The 24,649-nt window shown below is 45.8% G+C and overlaps 1 protein-coding gene across 5 annotated transcripts in view; it reads right to left on the bottom strand.

The window, feature by feature from the left end:
* Positions 1–24,649, bottom strand: part of MSS51 (MSS51 mitochondrial translational activator) — a 383,411-nt gene that overhangs the window by 142,421 nt on the left and 216,341 nt on the right. The window lies entirely within an intron of this gene.

Here is a 24,649-nt window from a genome sequence, read left to right as displayed (position 1 = left end):
AGGAAATTGTGTGGAACCAGGAATGAGACACGGACACAGAGACTTATGGTTTTTGGTCATACTCTTTTATTTATTTTTTAAATGGGGTAGGGAAATGCCTCTCTCCCTGCTCTAAGAGGTGTTTCCTTACCTACAACCAGAACTAAGGGTCTGTCAATGTCAGACTGCCCAAAGACAAACCGTCCTGTGTCGTCCAAAGTACTATTCTGGCCCTCAAATTCTAACAAACTAAATCCTAAAGTGAAAAGGGTAATGTCTTTGGCCATATGTGGTTCACAAATGTCCAAAAAAAAGGAAAAAGCGTAACTTCAACACAAAGGGGTTTCAACAGGATAGAGTTCCTTATTCCAGAGGGTGGTTTCCTTCCTCTGGATTTCTCTTCCCTTGGTTGCTAATTCAACAGTGTCAGTTCCTTGGGCTTCTCTTGAGAAATATTGCAATTAGTGTACAAAACAACTTGGCTCTCTGTCTTTGTCTTGTTAGGATACTTGGTATACTCTCCTGCCAGGTTTTCACTCCTCTTCCCTGTTTAACACAATTTGGTACACAAAATAACTTGGTTGTGTCTTAATATATTCTTCTCAGGAGTAGGAAATATGGTGCACTCTCCTGCCTGTTTTCACTCCTCTTCTTGTGATCAGCACAACCTTTCTATTAATCCTGATATGGCTTTTTGAGGACCACATTACGTCATATATTCCCTAGACAATGTTCAACCTGTCCTTGCCGGGTATACTTGCCTATCAGGGCTTCCTTTTATACACACACTTGCAACTGCCTGGTATACTATCCTACCTGAAAAAGGTTGGGTCCGGACTATTGCCTCCCTCAACTGGGATAGAAATCTAGACAAAAAAGCTCCTGTGGGAAACACATATAACTTCTGTGACTCTGATCATTCAACTCTCATCCTCAATCATACTCAATACACCAACCTTTCAAAACAAATTCCTCCTGCAGGGACATACCCAAGGTCTTATAACCAACACAATATGCCTGTATTCTAAATTTCAATGTCCAAAATAAATATGTTATTACATAAAAAGGAGATAAAGATACAAATAAATCAGTGACAGTTTCGTGTCCACTGAAGGTGGACAAATCTTCACAAGCAATTAGTGATGGTGTTAGCAGAAGTGACTCAATATACTGGAAAAGGAGTGTTGTGAACAAAGTTGACACAAAATTTACTTTTCTCTTCCACAGACGTGAGTCTGGACTTAGAGTCTAAAATCCTTTCATCTGGCCATGTGCAATATCCATAGTCATCTTAGATAGTTCCCTTTGACCAAATGACATCGGCAAACGCATGCAATATAGACAGCTGGTAAGCTATAGTGTGCTCCGTCTCAGATCCGCATTAATAAACTTGGTGCGCTGTGGAAAACAAAACAATGTCGACAAACATGAGTTTCTCCCTTGATTGTGGGTAGTTTTTGACTTGACCAAGCCTAAGTTTATCTAGGCCTTCATCAGTGCAAACAAAATGCTAAAGTCCCCTTGGCGAAACTGTGATGTTTTATATAAGTGGACTCTTTACTTCTTGAGCTGTCGCTCCTGCAGGTAAACAAACAAACAAATCCATTCTTAATAAATATCACATTCAACCATACTAGACTCAAATATTACATTTACACGGTCAGCATCCATAAAATTACTTGGGTCTCTTGATAGATGTCCCTCCCACATGCAACAGATGCTGTTCTGGATATGCTTCTTATATCATCTGATTTAGATTGTCACTGCTGAATTCTGAAAAAAGCACACATGCATCCTTACTCCATTAGCCTGCATGTTTTGTAAAAACTACAACCCAATCAAAAGAGTTGCTTGCCGGTCAGCTTTATTACCTTACTCGCACTGTGTTTTTCAAAGACAAAAATGTCTCTGGGAGTTTTAATAGTAGCTCTGGGAGTGTCTCTGAGAATTCTAATAGTAGCTCTCGCCAGTGGAGTTTGTCCTTGTCCCAACAGAGGCCAGTGGAGCATAGTTGTTCCTGCACACGTTTGCAGGCACTATAAACAGCATCTTCTTTTGGAAGAACATTTTGCCCCTGCTGCTCCCACATTGCATGTTAGCCCACATTCTAAGCTCTCTTCCACCAACCTGACATCCCTTTCAGCATAGTGCACAGTTGTGCTTCTGTCAACTCTTCTAAAATGACAGACAGCATTTAACTTCCTCCTGTAAATACGCATACGTTTCACTTGACCAGAGACTCCCTCCTAAATCTGTGATCCAAAACAGCACTACCTCCGCCACATTGCTGGATCCCCTATCCTCTTTTAATCGTCTTAATTCAAGTGACTCTTATTCTCTCAAAAGTGGCACAATAAATGCTCAAGCTGCCTTTCATCATGCTAACAACATCTGTGACTTTATACTGGACTGTGGACAACATATGCTGATGATTTACGAAACCTGGTTCTTGTATTTCTCCCCTCATTGCTTTCCACACCTCTTTGCGTCTTTCCGTATGGCTTTTATGAGAAACCTGAAGGTGTCCCACCTCCTAGTCCCCGGGGATTTTTCATCCAGGTGGCCAGGACACGGCCGTCGCTTGGGGATGCAGTTCCTGGGGGTAGACCAGTGCTGGAGGATAAACTGGATGAGGTGTCTTTGGGGAGTTGAAGTGGGACACCGGATGGCGAGACGCGGTATCCCCTTCCCTGTAACACCTTTTCCCCATCCTACCATGTAGGATACTTAGGAACTCATCCCCCCTTCCAACAGAAACACTTTCTCACAGACATCTCACGGTGAGAGATAACGGACTAACACCCGAGCCGTATACCTAACATGCCCCAATACAATCGTCATGCAGGTTCAGGCAATTACTGATCATTACACACACCTGCAGCTTTTTAACATGACCCAAGTGTATAAAGATACGGGGCTGCGAAAGAGGAGGAAGAAGGTGTTAAACGAGCAAGGCAAAGCACAAAGCAGTTCCAAGATGGCAGTTTAATACAAGGAAGAAAGATGGCAAGACCGAAGAGGGTTGCAAGGAGGGAAGTGCCCTTGGCCTTTTCCGAGAAAGACTGTTACTTTCATGAGTCTTCGAGAATAAGAAACATTAGACCCGGAATCAAAGCTGAACAAACCTGCATTGTGTGTTGGAGGGACCCAGGTCTCTCCCATGTTGATAGCCAAGGCGGGGAGGATTGTTTGTGGCTGTGGTACTGTCCTTCGTCCTTGAACAAATCAGCGCCACTAAAGTCAGTACAGCCGGTGAGTTGGGGAGACTGATACCAGACCGGTCTGTGTTAAAGCCAAGGTTGCAAGCAGCAACGTTGTATAGAGAAAACTGAAGAGAAGTGTGTGAAGAGTATGTGGCAAGCGGCGCAAATATAATTAAACCGCAGATGAGTGACTGAACTTTTGAAGCCAAGACAGATACCATAAACAGAGTGGTCCGGCGCCACGTGGGTGCTCATTCGAAGGTCTCTGTTAGGTATCCAACTGAAAGGTAGCAAATGTAAAAAGGAATTGTGAAATCGAAGTGCTTCTGCAAAGGGTCCAGCCAAACCCTGTGCACATTTGAAAATGTCTTTGATAGTTGATGTTGACTGAAATTGGTCTGAACCCGGCTGAGGGAGACTAATTGTATTAAGAAGGGGATCTGATCCTGGATGAGGGGTATCCAGGGTAAAGCGCAAATCACCTGATTTGAGTACTTGTAAAAAGAAAGGAACTTTTTGTTTGTTTAGTTGTATCAGGCCCTCTGCATAAAGAGACTTTGATAGGCAAAGAGACTTGGGTACAGAAGGCCCCGATGCTAGTGATTTGAACTGTATCCTTGTGCTAAAGAAGCCAGATATTGTGCTAAGCTCGAGTGAATCGTCTTGTCCCGTGCTGAAAACGTGGGGAAGGGAGGCCAACAGCCTGAACTTCCTGACATATAATTTTTGTGAACACTTCGTTCTTTTTCATAAACACTACCCCCACACTATTTGTTTTTAGACATAAGGATTGGCAATAGGTTTTTTAGTATAGGCCCTTTTATTTTGACAAGGCACCACTAGGACTGCGTTGTTATTATTTGATGGTCGTAGCTTGCTCCCATCTGTAGATTTAGGATTACATAAGTGTTTATCAAACCCTTTGAAGTTCATAAACACCCTTGAACTGTGGTCTTACTGTTGATACCATGCCTTCCTTACACTTCTCATTACTTATATATCAAACCTACGCATTTCTCACCTTGATCTCAAACCAATGCCACCTTGTGTGAGGCTAAACATCTAGCTATCCATTAATCCTCCAAACAAGACCAAGTTTCTCAACTTCTACTGCCCTCTCTGCCCCAGTTTGGACTTTCTTGGAAATATCCTCCAGATCATCCACTGATTATAGGTGACTTTAACCTTTGATCAGAAGACAATGATGTTCCAGCAAACAGGGAGTTCATAGGCATCTGTGAAATTGTTAACCTCAATATTCTCGTTTGATGCGCTTATACAAACATGGCATTGAAACAATACTTGCCTTTAATTTGGCATTACCACCTCAAACATTACCATCACTCGGTTCATGTGGTCTAACCTCCCCCCACCCAGTTCTGCCTCATCATCCCCTTAACCCCTAACAAGCCCATTCGGAAATGTAATTCTGTCCAGTGCAGATCCTGCAAAAACATGATATCAACCAAATTGAAAGAATTCCTTGTTGAAGCCATTTTCTGTCATTCTCTCCCCTGTCAACTAGTGAACAACATAGCTATCTCTTTAGTTGATCTCCAAGATTGTGATGTGCGTTGGAAAAGCTCATCTAGACTGCCATACAAAACATGGGTTACAAATTCACTAACTCTCTCAAAAGAGATTGCTGGAAATTAGAGACCATTTAGCAGAAACACAAAGACACTCATAGTAAAAATAAAGCACAGCATATGCTTGCACTGACTAGCAAAAAGGTATATTTGCTGCCTAAAGGGATTTGTACTCTGCAAAAGGGAGAATAGCTATCAACCTTCCATGACAACACTATGTAATCATTCATCTCACTTGCACTGTCTCAGATATTACACAGATCAAGATCTGAATGAATAGATAATCAAATGAATAGATAATCAGAGAAGCTAATAACTCTTCTCTACCACACCAAAACTTTCTAGGGCAATTACCCCCATCGCCCTAGCTAGCACAACAGGTACTCATTTGTTTGACTTCCAACTGGTATTTGGTGGATCTGAAAGCACTTTGTCCAGCTTCAGACTGTGGTCAACCCTGACCCTCTTAAATGGCAGTTATCCATGCACACGTTCTAGGTACTCTAGCATCTGGTTTCATCAACAGTTCCTTATCTACAGGTTCTCAACTCACTAAAATGCCCCTTGCAAGGGTCTGTAACAACACCATTAGGAGATTCAACTCTTTCCTTGAAAACAGAAAGCAGATTGTGAGATTAGACAATTCCATTTCTCTCCCAGACCTATTCCCTGTGGAGTACCCGAAGACTCTGCTCTCACTTTTAATTGTAAACATGTACGTTTAACCTTTAATGGACATCAGGTAACACCACCTCCCTTTTACTCCTACACTGATAACATCCAGATTGACCTGTGATGATCAGGACACAATGACCAATACTCATCCATCTCCAATGCACTCCTGTTGTTATGTTATTTGGCATTTATATAGTGCTCTATATATCATTGGTATGACCTCAAAGCACTGGGAGGTTGAACGCCCTCGGGGACCATAGTCCAGGTCAGTCGAGAGAGTAAGGTGTCTGAGGGTGCATGGGTGCACCGATTTTGTGCGCAGTTGGTGCGATTGCCTGATGGTAGCTGCATCCTAGCATTAGGTGTGGTGGTATTGATATCAGTTAAATGTGTGCAGTCTGGAGGAAGGTCGCCAAGACTGGGGTCTGACTGTGTTAGGCCTGTGTAGGATGCTTATGTGTGCATCTAGGCCGATTTGCGTGGGGTATAGCTGCATTTTATCTGAATGCTGAGGTGTTCATGGGGTATTGTTTGTATGTGAGCAGCTAGGCTGAAATTGATCGAGGGGTGTAGCTGCGCTCTAATTGTGTGTTGGTGTAGAGTAAAGAGTGAGCATAGTGATAGGAGAGGTGAATGTCTGGGTGGAGATTTTGTTTGATCTAGCGAGGTCGCTATTCCGGGTTTCAAGTGCGCGATTTGCGATTGCTGCGTTCAGAGTAAGCTTATCAGTGACTTGATAGGCTTATTTAGTGGTGTCATTGCTCGGGATCTCTTGAACATTTGTTATGAGGTTGCAAGGTCTCAGCGACCTTAGATGGTCATAATTGTCATGTTGGAAAGAGCAAGGTTTTTAGAGCTTTGCGGAAGGCCATGTAGTCTTTGGTGAGTCGAATATGTGGGGGGAGTGAGTTCCACAGAGTTGGGGTCAAGGTCGAGAAGGCGGATCCTCCGATCCTGACAGAATTAGAGGTTGGAATCACTAGAAAGAGGGTAGTGCTTGATCTTAGGGTGCGAGATGGGAGGTAGGGTTTTATCTTCACTTGTAGGTACTTTGGGCCGGTCTTGTGCACTGCTTGGTGGGTCTTGAAGGTGGTCCTTCGTTCGACTGGAAGCCAGTGGGGGGTTCAGAGAGCAGGTGAGATGCGGTCTCTGTGTCCCAGGGCAAGGAGGGGTTTGGTGGCAGTGTTTTGTGCGCTTTGGAGTATGTTGGGTTGGTATGCCGGTGCTCCCAGGTATAAGGAGTTGGCATAGTCCAGTCTCGACATAACAATAGACATAACAGCGGCAAGCCTGTTGGGGTAGGAAAGCAAAGGAAAAATGCGTTTAAGACGTTTGAGGTGGTTGTGACAGCTTTTGGAAACATTATTGATCTGACGGGTGAGGGTTAAGCCTGAGTCCACAGTGCGCCTAGGTTTTTGACTACAGTGGAGGATGGGGGTGGTGGGCCGAGGGAGGGGGGTCATGGGAGCGGTTGTGGGAGAAGGGCAGTATTGCCACATGCCATGATTTCAGTTTTATCAGGGTTCAAAAGGAGGTGGTTACTGTTACGCTAACCTGGTATCCACAGGGACGCCACCCAGCCGGGTTACTCGCTGGTATGCTTCTCAGCTTTGCCCTGATGTGGTCTGCGGGGAAGGTTCTGCCTGAAAATACAGGAGGACTGTGTTCAAGACCGACCAACTGGGGTACGTATCCTCCCTCCACCCCCGTATGATTTCAGTCCCAATGGCACCCTTTCCTCACCTTGTGGTAGAATTAGGCGTGCTCTCCGTCCTGCCTTCTTTGCAGGGGCACGTTGTCTTTCATGGGCGAGTGCGGTCCAGTTACTTCACTGACGCCGGCCCGTTTGATATTGTTCAGGTAGGTCTTAGTGCTGTTCTTTAGTTTTGTTGCTATCCTGCATGCCTTTCTTTGTTTAAAATGTCTCTTTTTTCTCCCTTAGGTATGCGGAGCTTCAGCGCGGCGAACTGGCTTGGTTGAGCCCCGCTGGTAAATGTTGGCGCATTAAGAGTGCTATGATGCAGTAAGTAAGCGCTATGTGCAGCGCTGCGAAGTCTTGCCTTTGCTAACCTGTGTTTTCCTTCCTTGTAGGTCGCGGTGTTCTTCAGCGCGAGTGGAATGTCCGGAGTGGTGCCAGCCGAGAGGCGACCAGCCAGGTAAGCCTTTTGAGCAGTTCGTAATTTGTAAATGCCTCTACTCCTTTCTTTAATGTTGCCTCTATCTTCCTCTTTCAGGTTGTTATGTCCGGGAGGCGTGCAGATTCGACGAAACTGTTCAAAGTAGCTGCGAGTGTTTAAAGATGAAGACTGCAGGTAAGATGCTGCTGCTAATGATGTTCCTTTTGTCTCCTTGCAGGTTCTACTTCTCTGAGGTTTGAGGGAATAGCTGGACACGGTGAGCGTCACGTTGCAAGCTGCAAAGTAACGCGAAGCGTGTTGTCTTGCTCGGGTGTGTTTAAATAGCCCCAACAAAATAGTCCAGGAAAAGTAGTCCCTAGGCTACCACACCCAAAACACTAGACCGCATAGCTTGTTTCTTAGGAACCAAGCTATGTGGATGCCTCCATGTTGGCTGACAATACAATAAAGTAGTTCCCAAGCACATTGTTTTTTCATGGTGTATGAGCCTGGTGCCATAGGCACCAGGACTGGCCCCATGAGGGCATTTGAAGAGGATGCCAGGCTCTAGAGGCCAGAGTCCTGACTCCACCTGCCCAATGGGTTTGCCAGAGGGGGTTTTGGGCGAGGGTCGTGACAGCACTCCCCCCTAAGGCCTCTCCCATGGTGTTCCTTCTGTCTGGCCCACGTTTGGTTGGGAAGTTCCGATGGAATTTCCTGATTAGACATGGTGCGTGGATATTCTCACTGGGCTCCCAGGATGTATCATGTGGTCCAAATCCTTTCCAATCGACGAGATAATATAGATTGGTCCTAGAGTATTTAGAGTCCAAGATATCTTTGACTTAGAATTCTGGTTCTCCATCAACAAGTATGGATTTAGGTGGTGTTCCAATCCGTGTGCCGGATTGCATTGGTTTCAGGAGAGACACATGGAATACCGGGTGAATGTGCAGATTAGGTGGTAAATCCAGTTTCACGGCAGCTGGGTTGATAATTGCCTTAATGGTGTAGGGTCCCAAGAATCTGGGATGAAAGGTCCGGGTTCCTATGATGGGTACAAATTTAGCTGCTAACCAAACTTTGTCTCCTACTTGATAATCAGGGGCCTTTTTCCGGTGTTGGTCGGCGAATCTCTTTTGTTTTTCTTTGGCATGAATAAGGTGTTCCTTTGCCCTTTTGAAAGCCTGAGTAATGGTTGTGTGTAGAGCATTTACCGCTGGCATTTCCAAGCTGGCTGGAAGGTCTAGTTCAGAGGTACGTGGATGTCTGCCATAAAGGGTATAGAAGGGCGTTTGTCCCGTGCTTGAATGCAAAGAATTGTTATATGTTTATTCGGCTATCCATAGTAGGTCTTTCCAATTCCTTTGTTCGTGGTGCAGTATGCACCGTAAATATTGCTCGAGTGTCTGATTGGTTCTCTCGGTTTGGCAGTCCGTTTGGGGGTGGTGACTGATAGATAGCCGAACATCGATCTGCGCCATTGCACAACATTTTTTCCAGAAGTTTGAAACAAACTGGCTGCCTCATTCAGAGACCAGAACCGAAGGGAAGCCATGTAGCTTAACCACACCCTCCAGGAACACTTTTGCTAAAGTGGCTGCGTCTGGGAGGCCTTTGAGAGGAATAAAATGGGCCATCTTCGAGAATAAGTCCACAACTACAAGGATGGTGTTGAACCCTTGGCTTGGAGGTAGATCAGTGATGAAGTCAAGGGAAAGAGTGTGCCATGGAACTGGAGGAATGTCCAATGGTTGTAGGAGACCAGATGGTTTTTGTTTCTGTGATTTATTTTGTGTGCAGACACAGCAGGACTCAATATACTGAATGATGTCCTTACGCCAGGTAGGCCACCAAAAGTTCTCTTTCACCTTAGCTAGGGTTTTGGCGATCCCAGGATGCCCTTCGATCAGTGAATCGTGATAGTTTGAAATAATATGCTGTTGTAATTCCTTCTTGGGTACATATAGGCGATCCCTAAAAAAGGGTAGATGGTCCTTGATGGTATATTGTTCTCCTTGAGTTTGCCATGCGAGGGAGGCATCAGGATTCATTGTCCATTGGATTTCTTTTCGTAGTTCTGCTTGTGTTAAGGCTGTCGTGATATCCAAGAGTTTGTCTTCAGGTATAATAGGTACTCGGTCTGGAGTTGTATATACTATTTCATCTATGCCCATGCGAGATAAGGCATCCGCCTTTCCGTTTCTGACTCCTGGTCGAAATGTGATTACATAATCATATTCGGTGAAGGAAAGGGCCCACCGTAATTGGCGCGAGGACTGGGCCTTGGCTGTTTTGAGATATTGCAGGTTTCGGTGGTCCGTGATGACTGTAATGGTGTGTCTGGCCCCCAGAAGGTAGTTCCTCCATGCTTTCAAGGCGGATTTGATAGCCAGGAGTTCCTTGTCCGTGATGGCATAATTAATCTCTGGAGGTGAGAACTTTTTCGACCAGAAGGCCACAGGATGTAGCTGGCCGGTTTCCGGGTCTCTATGTGAAAGGACAGCTCCCATTGCAAGACGCATGCATCAGTTTCAACGACATAAGGGAGGTCTGGACGAGGATGTCGCAGGATTGGAGCGGAGGTAAACCTTTGTTTAAGGTCCTGAAAGGCTTCTTCTGCTTCTTCGGTCCAAGCAAACTTTTTATTGTTTTTTCGTAATAGTACTGTGATTGGGTGCACTACCTGAGAGAAGTCTGGGATGAACCGGCAGTAGAAGTTCGCAAAGACCAGCATGCTTTGTACCCCTTTCAGAGACGTCGGTGAAGGCCATTTCAGAATGGCATCTACCTTGTGCACGTCCATTCTGATGCCTCCTGGAGTAAGGATAAAACCAAGAAATTCTACTTCGGTGACGTGAAAAAAGCATTTTTCAAGCTTTGCAAACAAGCGATGTTGACGGAGGTTGGTGAGGACTGAACGAACGTGCCTGACATGATCTTGTTCCGAGGCTGAGTATACTAAAATGTCGTCTATGTACACTAAGGCGCACACATCAATTAACTCCCTTAAGACGTCATTCATGAAATACTGGAATGCCGCAGGAGCGTTGCATAACCGAAGGGAATGACTTGATATTCAAACAAGCCGTATCTAGTACGGAAGGTGGTTTTCCATTCATCTCCTTTTCTGACTCGGACCAGGTGGTACGCTCCTCGAAGGTCCAATTTGTTACAAATCTGGGCATCTTTAACTTGGTCTAGCATATCAGGGATAAGTGGCAAGGGATAGTGGTTTTTCACGGTGATCTGGTTCAATGCGCGGTAGTCAATACAGGTTCTCAAGTCCCCTTCCTTTTTCGGTACAAAGAACAAAGGACTGGCTGCGGGGGACTTTGAAGGACAGATAAATCCGTTTGCAAGGTACTGGTCTAAATAGGATTTCAAATGAAGGTTTTCTGGTTCTGTGAGAGCGTAGATCCTGCCGCAAGGGATTTGTGCACCAGGAACAAGGTCGATCTGACAGTCATAGGGCTTGTGCGGCGGCAATGTATTGGCTTGGTCCTTTCGGAAAATGTCCTGGAAATCATGGTATTCACTTGGCAATGTATTAGTTGCTCCCAGGGTTGATACTGTCGCTCCGGGAGTCATGGGGAAACAGACGTTGGGTTTCTCCTCTTGGTAATAGCAGGGAGGGGAGCAGTCACCGGGGAAGGTTAATATTCGTGCCCGCCAGTCTATCAAAGGGTTGTGAGCAACCAACCATGGCATCCCTAGTATTAGCCTGAACTGAGGTGCCTTGATGAGATCGAATGAAATAGACTCCCGATGTCCGTCCTGGCACAGCATCGTTACCCTGGCTGTGCACTGGGTTACTGGCCCGGAAGCGATTTCTGTCTCATCCACGGTGGTTACCTTGTCCATAGTTGACTTAGAACACAAAGGAAGCCCCATCTCTTCTGCCAGTTCTTGATCAATATAATTTCCAACTGCTCCGCTATCGATGTATGCTTCAATGGCATGCATTCTTGACGACTGTTGGTGGGTAATTAAGATCGCTGGTATTGCAAAATGCGAGGTCAGCAACTCGTTCTTCTCACTCGACAAACTGACCCCTACGTTTGCCGAGCTTGGTAGTTTTCCGATTCCTTAGCTTCATCCTTCTCTGTGGCCCCGACTGTTCTTCTTGGGGGTTTTACTGGACAGTCCTTCAGGAAATGTCCTGGTTTCCCACAATACAAACAAAGCTGTTGTTGTCTTCTTTTGCCCCGCTCTTGTTTTGTTAATGGAGGCCGTATCCCTCCAATCTGCATGGGTTCTACAGCATTTTCAGGTACACGGGGTGTGTTTTCCCTTGGTCGAACATACACGGTCCGAGAGTCCATCTTAGACCGATCTGCCTTTCAGTCCTGCAACCGGTGGTCTAGCTGCACAACCAGATTTATGAATTCTGCACAGTCTCTGGGTGGATCAACTACCTGGGCTAAGACGTCCTTTAATTTGCCTCGTAAGTCTCGATGGAATAACGTGGTTCTTTTGTTTTCTGGCCACCTAGCTTCAGCAACCAGTCTGTTGAAGGTAGCAATGTAAGTTAACAAGTCCTGATTCCCCTGTGGGAGGGACAAGAGTTCATTGTCTACTGCTTGTTCCTGCGTATGGCGAGCAAAAAGCTTTTCCATTTCTCTCTGGAATCCCCCAAAGTCATGTAATAGAGGATCGTCAAGGGTTACCAACTGCACCGACCAATCTGCTGCACTACCACTCAGGTATGATAAGACAAAAGCTACCCGAGCTTGGTCGTTTGGAAATGCTCCAGGCCTACAAAGAAAATGAAGGCGGCACTGATTGATGAATGCCGAATACTTCCGTGGGACGCCTGAGAACCTTTCTGGTGGTGCCAGGGGCACTTTTCCAGGTAACGTGATCTGTACCGGAGTGGGTGGTATGGCAGGGTTTTGCATCGTTGGATTGCTTCCAGGTAGAGGCGTCTGTCCTGCCTGATTGCTAGTATTGCCTGCTAATCTCTTCAGTGCATTCTTTGGTCACTATTAGGTCTCTCCGGAGGGCATTAGTCTCTTGTCGGGCAGAATGAACCTCAGCACGAAGCTCTCCTAGTAATTGGGCCAATTGGTCCATTTCTGATGTCTCCATGGAGCCCAGGTGGATTTGTTATGGTAGGCTTCGCGTTCTGTTACGCTCACCTGTTATCCACAGGGACGCCACCCAGCCGGATTACTCACTGGTATGCTTCTCAGCTTTGCCCTGATGTGGTCTGCGGGGAAGGTTCTGCCTGAAAATACAGGAGGACTGTGTTCAAGACTGACCGACTGGGGTAAGTATCCTCCCTCCATCCCCGTATGATTTCAGTCCCAATGGCGCCCTCTCCTCACCTTGTGGTAGAATTAGGCGTGCTCTCCGTCCTGCCTTCTTTGCAGGGGCGCGTTGTCTTTCATGGGCGAGTGCAGTCCAGTTACTTCACTGACGCCGGCCCGTTTGATATTGTTCAGGTAGGTCTTATTGCTGTTCTTTAGTTTTGTTGCTATCCTGCATGCCTTTCTTTGTTTAAAATGTCTCTTTTTTCTCCCTTAGGTTTGCAGAGCTTCAGCGCGACGAACTGGCTTGGTTGAGCCCCGCTGGTAAATGTTGGTGCATTAAGAGCGCTATGATGCAGTAAGTAAGCGCTATGCGCAGCGCTGCGAAGTCTTGCCTTTGCTATCCTGTGTTTTCCTTCCTTGTAGGTGGCAGTGTTCTTCAGCACGAGTGGAATGTCCGGAGTGGTGCCAGCCGAGAGACAACCAGCCAGGTAAGCCTTTTGAGCAGTTCGTAATTTGTAAATGTCTCTACTGCTTTCTTTAATGTTGCCTCTATCTTCCTCTTTCAGGTCGTTCTGTCTGGGAGGCATGCAGATTCGAGGAAGCTGTTCAAAGTAGCTGCGAGTGTTTAAAGATGAAGACTGCAGGTAAGATGCTGCTGCTAATGATGTTCCTTTTGTCTCCTTGCAGGTTCTGCTTCTCCAAGGTTCGAAGGAATAGCTGGACACGGTGAGCGTCACGTTGCAAGCTGCAAAGTAAAGCGAAGCGTGTTGTCTTGCTCGGGTGTGTTTTAAATAGCTCCAACAAAATAGTCCAGGAAAAGTAGTCCCTAGGCTACCACGCCCAAAACACTAGACCGCATAGCTTGGTTCTTAGGAACCAAGCTATGTGGATGCCTCCATGTTGGCTGACAATACAATAAAGTAGTTCCCAAGCACATTGTTCTTTCATGGTGTATGAGCCTGGCGCCATAGATGCCAGGACTGGCCCCATGAGGGCTTTTGAAGAGGATGTCAGGCTCTAGAGGCCCGAGTCCTGACTCCACCTGCCCAATGGGTTTGCCAGAGGGGGTTTTGGGCGAGGGTCGTGACAGCTACTTGTCATCCGTCGGTCAATGTCACGGAGACAAGCTTCTACGTTGGGACGTGGGCTGGTGCTTGTCTTGGGGATTTTTAGGATAATTTGGTTATCGTCGCCGTAGTTGTAACAGAAGAGGTTGCATGCGTAGATGATTCCTGGTAGAGTGGTCAGATAGAGGTTGAAAAGCAGAGCAAAGAGGAAAGCGCCTTGGGGTACTCCAGTGTTCACATGGCGAGCAATTGAGGCAAAAGGGGAGAGGAATGCGATTTGTTTCCTGTTGCTGAGGAAAGAGGCAATCCATTTTAGTGCTGAGCGTTGGATTCCTAGGGCATGGATGCGGTCAAGGAGGATTGAGTGGTTAATGGTGTTGAAGGCTGCAGAGAGATCGAGGAGAATCAGTGCTGCGCAACCCTCAGAGTCTGTCGTGACCTTGAGATCATCCCAGATCAAGATCTGGATATCTGGGTGGTTTCTGTTCTATGACGAGGTCTGAAGCCAGATTGTGCGGGTCGAGGAGTTTGTTGGATGCTACAAAGCAGTTGAACTGGGAGTAAGTGGTCCGGTCAATGAGTTTCGCGGGAAATCTGATGTTGGAGATCGGCCTGTAATTCTTAGGGTCAAGGGAGTTGAGGGATGTCTTTTTTTAGAAGTGGCTTGGCCTGCGCTATTTTAAAGGCTTCATGGAAGAGGCCAGGGGTGAAGGAGTCGTTTAGTATGGTTCTTGCATGTTCTCCTGTGCAGGTATACTAGAATATTTCTTTCAGAACAGAGGCGGGGCAGAGGTCGAGGAGCGACCCGGAGGGTCTACTGGCTGATAGTAGGTCAAGGAACTCGTCTCTGGAGATGGGTTTGAAAGAGTCGAAGGTTGGTAAGGTGAGCGTTGGGGCAATGGGATCAGGAGGGGTCGCAGTAGGGTGGGGGGTGAGCGAGGAAAATTTGGTGTTAAAGGTTGCCATCCTGTCAAGTGCGATGTTTTAGAAATGTAGCAAGAGGGAGTCGCAGAGTGATTGTGTGGGAGTGTATTGGGCAGAGGTGCAGGTAGGTTTCACGAATTCGGAGATGATCTTGTGGAGTTCTTTTCTGCTTCTGCCTCAGTTCAGAATTTGTTTACTGTAATAGGATTTTTGGCCTTTCGGATCTCGGATTTGTAATTATGGTGGTGGAGGGCGAACATGGATATGCTGAAATCAGTTTTAGATGCTCGCCATTTGCGTTCAAGTGAGTTATTTTGTTTTTTGAAAGACCTCAAGCAGAGCGTGAACCATTTGGGGGAGAGTCCTTTGAAGTTTCAGGGCGCGAGGGGGTGAGCGGAATTAGAGATTCATTAAACCAGGGTCGAAGGATTCTATGGTTAACGGTCTACCACAGGACAGCATTGCGGGGGGCAGAGTATCAGAACGTCAGCTAGGTCGGGGAACTCCTTGAGTTTGTTCCAGCTTTTGTGATCAAAGGTGGGCGCAGGAGGCGCTGTAGGAGGAGGGGCTGGTGTGTGGATAGAGAAAGGGATGGCAAAGTGGTCTGTCCAGATAAGCGGTTTGGGACTGGATATATAAACTAGGTCACAGGAGCTGAAAATCACATCAAGGGTGTGGCCACCTGAGTGAGTTGGACCAGTGGTATGTTGAGTAAGGTTGAGTGCATCAAGACTGTCGACCAGAGGATGGGTCATGGGGTTGTTGGGCATATCAAACCAGATATTGAAATCTCCCAGGAGTGTAAGAGATGGGTGATTTACCTGAATGGTAGCTATGGAGTCACAGATATTGTTGGTGAAGTGCCTGTCGTATCCAGGGGGTCTGTAGATGAGTAGGAAGCTGTGGGTGAATGTCGATGGTAGAGAGCGTTTTACCAGAAGGGATTCATAGGAAACATTGCATTTCTGGGATTCCACGAATGAGGCAGAGAAATGGGGTTTGGAGAGGATTGCCACTCTGCCACCTCTGGAGGATCTATTATGGGCGATAAGCGAGTAGCCAGGGGGGAAGGTTTCCCGCACAACTGGCGCAAAATCGTCAGAGAACCAAGTGTCATGATAAAAATGAGGTTGAGGTTGTCAGAAGATAGGAGGTCAAAGATGCTGGGTCTGTTTCTTGCTACGGAGCAGGCATTAAAAAGGATGCATGTGACAAAGCACCCTGGATGAGCACCAACATACAAAAGCTCAATGTACCCAAACATGAAATTCATCTAAAAGGGACCACCACATCATCTCCTGCAAATTGACACTCTACTCGAATTTCCCACATTCGTTGGTCAATCTCTCCTTATTAAAAGTTCTGTGTGAAACCTCAGCTTCCTCTGGGATGTCTGTTAATAATTATAAGTCTGTACAGCCAGATCAGTGCTGTGGGTAAAAAATCCCTTTTCCAAATGAAACTGATGCCTGGGATCCTCACCTACAATCCCCCCATAAAGCTACCCTATACCAGTTGGAGCTCTCATCAACCCAAGACTAGATTACAATAATGTGCTTTAATGCAGGCCTCCCTTGATAGCACATATGCCAGCTCCAAAAGGTCCAACATCCAGATGTCCACTTTAACTTTGGACTAAGAAAGCATCATTTGCCAGTCTCATCCCACTTAAGAGGTCTACACTAGCTTCAAATGGCACCCTGGAATTCAAGATGCTGTCTCCTTTTCAGGACTCACCTTGGCTTCTGTAACACCTGGCTCTGTTATGATATGATTTTTATTTATAGCTTGCCCATACACAAGTGTTTCAGGGCACAACGAGGCAAGGGAGGATAAAACAACGATCTTACTAGGCACAGTGACATTGAGAATGTGCAAGTGCAGAAGAGAGCGAAGAGGGAAAGTGCAAGGGGCAGAGGAGGAGTGGAAAGTGCTGGACACGTGATAAAACAACAGCTAGTGCGGACAACAGGTGGCAAGTGCAAGAATTAAGGGCACAACTATAACTTACCACCCACTCCCTCTTCCCCTCTCCTCTCTCTGCACTTGAGCATTCTGAATGCTCACAAGGCCTAGTAGGTCCACCTCTATCCTTCATTGTTTTTAGTGATTTTAATTCCCATGTTCCCTCCCTCTTGCCCTGAGTGCGCTTTGAAACACAATTTACTTGCGGTATAAGCACCTTACAAATGCACAATAAATAAATAAATAAATACTTAATCAACCAGATAGACTTTCATTTGTTGCAGAATTTTGTGAACTTCTGTAACAGCTTCTGCTGATAATTTGTAGTATTATAATTTGTTTTGGTGTTCTACTGAGAGGAGAAGTAGTTGGTGTAAAGTTACATCACCTATTTTGTAGGCAGCGAGAACTGTGGGAGCTGTTACAATAGCTGAACGGTTGTTGTTTGTTAAGCCTTATAGAAATGTCCTTATTATTTTTTATTAAGAACATTTTTCCAGTTTCCCCACTTGCATACAAGACCGGAGGTTTATAATTATTACAGCTACAAGTTTTAGTTTTATGTTTAAGTCCATGTTCAATTGCTTTCAGTGACTTCTAGGTAAATGGTGATTTGTTAATCATTTAGATGTGATTTGAGCACTGACAAGTCTTCTTCAGATTACATGGTGTTTTCTATCTCAGTCATGGCTATTTCTGCTTAATTTAGAATGAGTGGTTCTCCAGGTGGGTCTTGGCTTCCTGTAAGAGAAGGTTGACTGCCTTTAGGAGTGTCTTTATCTTGTAGAGTTTCAATTTCATTCTCTTGTCAGCATTCATTGTCCAACATTTGTTTGTATTGTTTAAAATTGACAGTTGCCATGCTGCTTTCATTTGCCTTGAATGCAGCTTCAAATGAGTCATGGTCACCAATAATTCTTCTTTTCTCCAAGGTTTGAAAACTTGCAGTGGGGCCATGTAATAATGTTCTCTATGTTGTGGAGATTTAAACAATAACTTTATATGATTAATTAGGCCGGGCTTGGTAAGTTTTACTAGGCTTACTTCACAAGTTGAGACTGATTATTTGCCAATTGTCTCATCTGCCATAACATTGTTTTTGTAGGAGTCACTTGGGCACATGTTTTCCAAAGCAGTACTATTTGGATAGTATGTGTCAATTAAATAGTTTTTTTAAAAAGGTCCTGTCAGTTGGGATAGTTTGTGGCTGTTGTTTCTATCTCTGGGTAGGATTTTAGTACCCTTTTTTTCTTAAAAGATGCTTGATCAAGTTTAGCCAGAAATGCTATTCAGATTTCCCATATAAGAGTGTACCTGTTAAACGGGTCTGCAGATTCTTAGCACCCACATTCTCTATGTCATAGCATTTTTATACCAAAGCTGTACAATTTTTGTGACATGGTTTTGTCAGATGATATGTCATTTTAGCTCTGTCTTCTCAGGTTTGGTGAGATAGGCTGTGACATATCTTGCAACTGTGTTACTGGTATGTAAATATGCAGACCCAGATATTATTATAGTTCGCGGACATCAAAATGGCGTTAAAAAAACATTTTTACAAACATTGGAACATTATCTTTTTATTTACATTATATATTTACAAAGAAAAACATTTGTGGGACTAATATATACCGAATACATGTATAATTATTTATTTTAGGAAAGGGATGGGGATTCTGCATAGGAAAAATAAATAGGGGAATTTAAAGGTTGAACATTTTCATGACTGGGGGAATTGGGGATCGAAATGTTTTTTTTTTAAAAACAATTTTCTTTATTTTCATTTAACAACAAACAAACACAAAACAAATAAACAACAACTCTCAACATTTGCTCTGGCACGTTCGGGTTTAAGTTCATAATGTATGTTATCCGCTCAGGTCACGGCTAGGCACCCTCCTCCTCTGTCGTGTTGTCCTCGTTCCTGTCTGCATGCTGCGCACGGGTGCGGGCAGGTCAAGTCTCCTCTCCTCCCGGCTCACTCGAGTCAGTTGAGCTGTTTTCCTCGTCGCTCCCAAATAAGTCTTGTACCAAGGTATTTCACGCTAGTATTCAGGCCCCACTGTTCTCTTTTCCCCTCTCCGAGGTTCTGGTCCAGACCGTAGTTTCTGCTATTGCCCATTTTTGTAGGTCCGCCCACCAGCCTTCTATCAATGGTCCTGCGCTTGCTTTCCATGCCATTGCGATGCAGCGTTTCGCCAGAATTGTCATCAGGTCTATCATCTTAGCTATATGAATCCTTTGCTTGTCGCCCCTCGGGAACAGGCCCAGTATGTAGGACGCCGGCGACCAAGCTTGCATATGGATTCCTGCCTTCAACGCCCGTTCCTGTATCGTATTCCAGAAGGCTGTCACACCCGGGCCTGTCCAAAACATGTGCACCATATCTGCCTGTTCTGCCTGGCTTGTGGACAACTCCGTATTTGACTGTACCCCATGTTTGACATTCTTTTAGGCGTTAAATATGCCCTGTGCACTATGTAGAACTGCAGCTGTCTGAACCTTGCGTTTCTGGAGACTTTCTTCGCGTATTGAAGGGCTCTGTTCCATGGCTCTGTTCCATTCTTCGTCCCTGAGGGGTCTCTGAAAATCCTCCTCCCATTTTGTCCAGCTGTTCAGTGTCCGAGAATTGATGGTGCCCAGCAATTGTTCGTAAAGTCTGGACACGGTGTGTCCCCCCTCAGATACATCGTACCAGGCATCCAGCGGCCCATCCATGTCTTCCTCTTCCGGAAGGGTCTCCCACCTCTTCCTTATCCCTTGGACCATGCTATTATACAGTATGAATTGGCTACTGTGTATGTCCTGCTCCTCTGCCAGGGTCTGAAAGTCTACCCAATGTCCTTCTTGCCACAGGTCACCTACTTGGGCCACTCCTTTGTCTTCCCATTGGTCTGCACACGTCAGTAGGCCTTATTCACCCCACTTAGATCAGTTTACGTTTTGGCTTATTGCCAGAAGTTGTAGCTCCTGTTTGGGACCCTGCTATGACTGAAATTTCAGCTGTCATGATGCCTACCCCCGGGCATCTGGACCAAGCCCATCCGCCCCGGAAGAAGGCATCCAGACATTTAGTAAAACCTCAGAAGCCCCGGCTAGGGGCTATCTGGGTTCAGTCTTGGCCCCTTAGGCGCCAGGCTCATAGTAGGAATGAGTCCTGGCGCCTAAGGCGCCAGGCTCATAGTCATCACTTACCTCAGACAGACCATGCTACACATGCATCGAGGACAACGTGAGACCTGGAAGGGACTATTTTTCTGCAAAGACTATTTTTTTACTCGGGTGTGGTTCTAGGGACTTCTTACCTGGGACTACTTTTGAGGCTATTTAAACCACGCCCGATCTACATCACACGCTTCGTGTTATTCTGCATTCTGCAGCGTAACGCTCACCGTGCCTGCGAACCTGCATCCAGTCTTCTGCCACGCCCGCCTCGCATCCGGAGCTCCTAGAAGAAAGGGGAAAATAGGAGAAGAGGTTAGGTTACGGACATTAATCTAATTCCTTACCTGATTCGGGATCTTGCACCATTCCGAGCCTGAAGGGACATTACTTCGACACGCGTCGCTTCGCAGCTGCAGCACCGCTCCATTCTCACCAGTCCACAGCATCTTCGACTCGGCGCTGCCTCCATCATTTTCTTCGGCGATCTTCAACACCTGGGGAAAAAAGACAAAGGAATAGCGAGGTGAGCCTAGAGAGACTACAAAGACAATCATTTTACCACAGGACTTACCTGATTTACCACCGGGGGCATTTATATCAGTTATATCCTTCAATATGCCGCATCTTCTTATGTCGCATCTATGAAGGGAGGAAAAAACAACAAGTTAAACTCAAGCAACTTTACCGGATAGTGTTGGGTAATACAGACTCTTACCTGAACGCCACAATCAACCTCCAGACAGTATTTGTTGCCGCAAAATCACCAAGGAGTGCAAGAGTGAGCATTGGACATATTGAACTCTTTAAACTTGGTAAACTCCGGAGTCAATAATCTTCCAGTACTCCAATACCCCAAACCAGTGAAGTAACTGGTATCTACGCGCCCCTGCAAGCCACGCAGGATGGAGAGCTCATCCATTAAATACATAAGGTGAGGACACTAAAGGGGAATATCGGAGGTGGCCAGCGGGGAGAGCGGGAGCAGTGGGGAGGGGTCTGCACTCAAATCCACGGGACTAAATCCCTTTCTCCATCTACAGGAGAATATTCCTACGAGTCAAGCACACGAGACTAGGCGGGTCCGTCCAGACAGCCATCTTTGCCCTACGCTTCACGTTGGTGGAGGCCGCTGCAGTCCGGGTTCGATCGACGCCCCTGTGGGAACCAGGTGAGCGTAACAGTTTTCTCACTTGAGGAAATACATGTAGCCCTTAACTCACAAAAAGGCAGCAAAGGTGCTAGTCTAGATTACACTTTTTTTGTTTAAATTATGTAATGCTAATAATCAGCAAGGTTTTTAGCCGGCAATCTGGACAGAGGTGGAGACTGCCCTAATTTTCTAAAAAGGCTCACAGACGATCCCCATATTGTTGATCGGTTTATTGACGGTTTATAATAAGGTGCTCTTCCAACGCCAGGAATGCTGGGTTAGGAAAATGGCATCTTAAATGACTGTGAAGTTGGTTTTACAAAGAGAGTGGGTACAGCTGATCAGGTTTTTTTCTATGGATATTGGTGCAAAGAGTTATTATTTTGAAAAATTGTGCACTTTATTTACTCTTTCTGGATTTGAAAAATCACTTTTGATAGTCTGCAGCACCCATAGCGTTAGAGTATTCTCCTTTTACTAATGAAAGTTCCCTGATCCCTGCTACTTGTGGATATTATCAATTTATATCCACATTACTATATAGTTGTGAGGTGTTACCAAGGGTTGTGAAATAACCCCCTTTCTCCCATAAGAAGTTAGTGTGTGCTAAGTGTGTATCCTTGCACTCCTTTTATTTTCTCTTTATATTAATGATATAGCACTGGAATTTGCTATGCCAGAGCTAAATGCCCTTACCCTACATGGAGTGTATTTTGGTATTTTATTTGTTTGTGGATGACACAGTATACATATCTACACCTCCAATTGGTCTTAGCTAGCAAATCGTTTGCCTGCAGAAAATGTGTGCCCAAAAGCGGGAGTCAGTAAACAAAAAGAAGACTAATTCAATGGCTTTCCATGCCAGGGAGCGAGTACCTATCCATCTGCAGTTAGAGGAGGCAAAGATCAACCAGAAAGAGCAATTTGACTATCTTGTTATAAGATTAAGTAAGAGTGGCTCCTGGGATGATCAAAAGTGATCTCAAATTAATTAGATGCTTAGATGCATCACTCCTTTCCTGGGCAAACTCCTGGAAAAGCTGGCCATTTCCCAGCTTAATCTTCACACTGAATCTGTTGGTTGTCTCCATGACCATCAATCTGGCTTCAGAGCTGCCAGAAGCACGGAAACTGCTCTCCTGAACATCCGTGAAGACCTGCTCTCCAACCTCGATTCCAACACCCCCTGTGTCCTCATCTTACTTGATCTCTCTTCTGCCTTGGACACGGTCAGCCATGCCATCCTGCTGAACTGTCTCCGTGATAACCTGGGTATCACTGATCAGGCCCTGGCCTGGCTGACCTCCTTCCTCTCCGATCGACCCTCCCAGGTCCAACTTGGGTCCTTCCTCTCCTCTATCTCTATCTCTACCTGTGGTGCTCCCCAAGGGTCTAACCTCTCTCCCTGGCTGTTCAACCAATACCTGGCAATTCTTGCCCACTACATTGCCTCTCTCTGCCCCAGCTTTCAGTGCTAAGCAGATAGCACCCAACTCATTTTCAGGCTCCCTTCTGCCACCTTTTCTCCTTCTCTCATCTCTGACTGTTTGTCCGCCATCCAGGAGTGGTGTGTTGCCAATAATCTCTGCCTTAATGCCAGTAAGACAAAGATTCTCCTCATTGGCACACCAACTCCCTCCTTTCCTGTCACTCTCTGGCCGGCCTCTCTTGGCCCTCTTCCTGCTCCCACCTGCGAGGCTAAAAACCTCAGGGTCATCTTCAACTCCACACTTTCCTTCTCTCCTCACATCTCTAATGTCTCTAAGAAGTCGCACTACAAGCTGCACCTCCTCAGAGGTATTCTTCCTTTCCTCTCCTTCCCCCAGAAGCTCACTGTCTCCAGAGCTCTGGTTCTGTCTAGGCTGGACTACTGCAACAGCCTCTTTCTAAATCTGCCTGCCTCTACTCTCCGCCCCCTGCAACTCATCCAAAACAGGACTGCGAGACTTGTCCTTGGCCTCAAGCCCAAGGATCATATCTCTCCAGGACTGAAATCTCTGCACCGGCTCCCTGTGGCGGCAAGGATTAAGTTAAAAACCCTCTGCATTGTCCACAAGGCCTTCTGGGGCCTGGGACCTCAATACCTACAACTCTCTCTTCCTAAATATCTTCCTTCTCGAGCTCTTCGCTCATCTGCCTCCAACTCCCTCAGGGTCAGTTAATTCTCCAAGCAGCAAGTTGGTGATAGATCGCTTTCTTCTGCTGGGGCCTCCCTCTGGAACAGCCTCCCTGCCTCTCTGAAGCTTCAGGAAAACCATCTCTTGTTCCGGAAGCACCTCAAGACCTTCCTCTTTGCTTCTGCTTTCTCTTCTCCTCTCCCCTGCTGATCTCCAGGCTGAATCTGAAACTGCACTGGTCACCTGGCTACCCTCTGATCTCGGGCCCAGGTCCCTCCCCTGCCAGTTGCACACTTGGACTGCCCCGCTGGCAACCCATGCACTTGGGGACTGTTTCTGTATCCCTACAGCCCCTTCTTGCACTTGATACCTGATGTCTGCACTTACCCTTGCACTTGCCTCCAGCTGGCTGCACTTTTATTAATTGTCTTTATTTATTTATTTTACTGTTATCCTATGTACTGCACTGCCCCCTCCCCTTTCCCCTTGCACTTTTCACTTTCCCCCCTCCCGTGCACTTGCACAATCTCAATGTCCCCTGGCCTGGTGGATCGGTGTCTCTGTCTTCCCTGTGTTTCCCCTCCCTTGCCTTGTCACGCCTTGAAACACTTGTGTATAGGCACGTTATAAATGCCATATCATATGATATCATGGCTAGATTGGTATTTTTGTGCAGCCAGTCTAGCTATTTCTTACTTTTGGCATGACTTTTTTTACTGGGCATCTACTGTAAAGCAAACATGATATGTGTTTTTATGTGGCTAGCCTGACATTTAGGTGCAGCCGGTCTAGCTATTTCTTACTGTGACATGTCATTTTCTACTGAGTGCCTATGTGCAAGCATGATGTGTTATTACGTGGTTAGACTGTTTGGACATGTTTTCATATTGTGACATTAGGATCGAGCCAGGTATTGGCAGAACCAACATGAACATATGTTCTTATAGTATAATTACTGGCATTATGCACAGAGCAAACATGAGTATGTTCTTATGTGGGAATACTAGCATATATGGGTGCAGCCAGCCTGGAAATTAATGGGTGCAGCCAGCATGATCATGTTTTTATACTGGTATATATTGTCAGCAAAGGCATCATGAAAATGCACTGGGAAATGTTCCTGTGCACTGTTGGGGACATACATCTATTGGATCTTTCATGAGCTACCATACAAAACCAATTGCAAACTGTCTCGCTATTCACCTAACTTTTTACACGAATTGTGCTGTAAAATGTACCCTTTTAATCTATTATTTAAAAAAATGGCCCAAACGCCTTTGGCATATATAAGGTTAAAATAAATTACCATCCGCCTCGTAAAATATAAACGGGAAGGATGCAATCAATCAGAGAAAATGTCCTCTTTGCTGCCAACCTAGTTAAAGCATATTGTCACGAAGGTGTCTATTGCCCATACACATTTTACAGCAGGATGACAAAAAA

Source organism: Ambystoma mexicanum, chromosome 2p, assembly GCF_040938575.1.
Source record: "Ambystoma mexicanum isolate Mex_15411 chromosome 2p, UKY_AmexF1_1, whole genome shotgun sequence".
NCBI classification, from domain to species: Eukaryota; Metazoa; Chordata; class Amphibia; order Caudata; family Ambystomatidae; genus Ambystoma; species Ambystoma mexicanum.
This window is presented reverse-complemented; position numbering and strand designations above follow the sequence as displayed.